This window comes from Anguilla rostrata, chromosome 16 (assembly GCF_018555375.3).
Source record: "Anguilla rostrata isolate EN2019 chromosome 16, ASM1855537v3, whole genome shotgun sequence".
Taxonomy (NCBI): domain Eukaryota; kingdom Metazoa; phylum Chordata; class Actinopteri; order Anguilliformes; family Anguillidae; genus Anguilla; species Anguilla rostrata.
Window position 1 is genome coordinate 1,964,881 of NC_057948.1, and position 2,539 is coordinate 1,967,419.

Genomic DNA, 2,539 nt, shown 5'->3' on the forward strand with positions numbered 1-2,539 from the left:
TAAGACCAAACTGACCTTATAACAAGCAATTAATCAATCAATCAAATTTTATTTGTATAGTGTATTTTACAGCAGTTGTCACAATACGCTTTATAGACAACCTTGGTGTAGACCCCCACGGGACCAAGCCTAAGGCAACAGTGGCAAGGAAAAACTCCCTGTGGCAGATGGGAAGAAACCTTGGAAGGAACCAGGCTCAAGGGGGAAACCCATCCTCCTATGGTCGGCTCAGGGTGCCGACTGGTGACCAGCATGTCAGTCAGTTTTACAGGGTTCATAAAGAGGCTCAGATGATGGATGGGGCCGGGTGGCGGTGGTGGGGAGCAGCAAGTGGCGACGGAAGTGAGCAGGGTGGAGGCAATGACGAAAGAGGGGCTGGACCGCAGTGGTGGGGGAGACCAGACGACAGCACTCTCGAAGATTGGGGCAAGAGCCCCGCCGGCAGCGTGGGGAAGGAGGTAGAAACGGCAGTTAGGGAATTTGCAATAGATAGTGGCAGTGGTATGAATTGGGGGGACCCCGCCAGGAATAATATATGGCTGCATAGATACTAGGACAGGGATGGAGAGCCCATGCAGTCATGAGGGGGGACAACCATACCCACCTATCAAAAGCTAGCCTATGTAAAGTCGGGTCACAGCTGATTGACAGGTGACAGTAAGGAAAGGATTGCCACCCTACAATGCTCTATGACTACAGGCTTCTCCCATCCTGTCTCCAGACTATAACTGATTATAAGCCTGAGCATAGAGGTGCGTTTTTAATCTAGATTTAATTATTGAGACTGTGTTTGACTCCTTTATACATTTTGGAAGCCTGTTCCACAGTAGTGGGGCTCTGTAGGAGGAAGCTCTACCACTTTTTAGGTTTTTGGAAATTCTTGGGACTACCAAGTAGCCTGCGTTTTGAGAACGAAGTGACCTTGTGGGCTTATAAGACAGGAGCAGGTTGGTTATGTACACTGGTGCATGTCCATGCAGGAGGTCAGGAGCAAAAACTTGAAATCAGACCTGCCAACCTCAGGAAAATATTTTGAGTACCACAATAGTCAGTGTAACGCTTAGTTCACATGCTTTCGCACCACTTCGCTTTGCATGCACACATGCACACACAAGCCTTTCTTCATAATTCTAGCTTTGACTGTTAAAGTGATCAGGCAAAATTGTATAATTTGACCTGATTCTAAAATATCACTGCACTGGGCTATTTTGGCATTCCACAGAGAACTGAAGAGCACGTGAACAAACCAATGAGTTGTGAATTTAAACGAATTAGTTGGACAGAAAATATGCATTAGAATTAGCCTACCTTCTAGGCATTTTTCTACGATGCACCTGTAGATGGAAGCTATGCCTCAAATAATAAGAGACCGCGGCGAATAGTGAAAGCTCAACACGAGAATTAACAAACGACCGCGACTTTAACGTGGGGATATGGGCCGACATGTACTTTAAATTGAAATCTCCATGCAATGTTTATCGAAATGCCTATGGCTGAGCTGTCCAACGCTCTTCCTGGTGAAAAAGGCCTGTACTGTGGAAGGAGCTGGAAATGGGCAAATGTATCAGAGTATTTTTTTGATGACTATCAGATCTGTGAGTTTGTTGGAATACTGTAACACAAAGCAGATGCATTCTGCCACCTGGTGGCCTTGTGACAATACTGCAAGGGACTGAACTCCAGAGGTTGCGTTTCAAGGCAGAAGTTGACAGGTTCTCAAGACTTCACTGAACTGAAATTAAATTACAATGTAAAAAAAAGAGAAAAATTACAGAACCATCAATGTCGTGCCTCACCTTGTGTGGAAAGAGCAGTGGGTCCATCTTGTTTTTGGTATCCTTGAGTATAAATGACAGCCAAAAAATCTATTGCAAGTGATGTCAGAGTGATCATGCTGGCTTTTTAACACGATTGGACAGTACTATGCTTTAGAAGTATGTGGCCACAGTGTAACATTGATCAATGAAAGGACACTGATTGACTATATAATCCCATCAATATACATACTGTTCTTGATTGTTAAAACATCGTCTGGATCATTTGTGAAACATAGTACTTTACAGCCATATCTCCTGCAATGCTTAAAACATGAGAACAACTGTGGAGTTTGCTTATGGCCACACCACCCTGAAAACCCCGATCTCCTCTGATCTCATCTGATCTTGTCTGATCCTGGAAGCTAAGCAGGGTCGGGCCTGGTTAGTACTTGGATGGGAGACCGTGTGGGAATACCAGGTGCAGTAAGCTCCCCACCCGGACGCTAGGGCGCATGCTCGTGCAGCGACCGGCAGCAAGTCATATCTGGCTTTGTGTTTGTTTGCTTATTTCTACGCACTGAATGCAACAGCCCGAGAGATCAATGCGTGAGAAGCAAGGTGTTGACTTCTTACGCTGTCCTGTTGCTATGTTTTAATGCAAAACAAAAGCATGGAGTTGACAGCTTTGTTTTTACTGTGGACAGCGTTCCACCTCATGGAAACTCTGAATGAGTTGCCCAACCCAAAGCACATCCAATACAGCAGGGAGTTTCTCCTGCAGT

The 2,539-nt window shown here is 45.3% G+C and overlaps 1 pseudogene; it reads left to right on the forward strand.

The window, feature by feature from the left end:
• Positions 1 to 2,109: 2,109 nt before the first annotated feature.
• On the forward strand, positions 2,110 to 2,247 carry LOC135242797 (5S ribosomal RNA; annotated as a pseudogene).
• Positions 2,248 to 2,539: the final 292 nt, after the last annotated feature.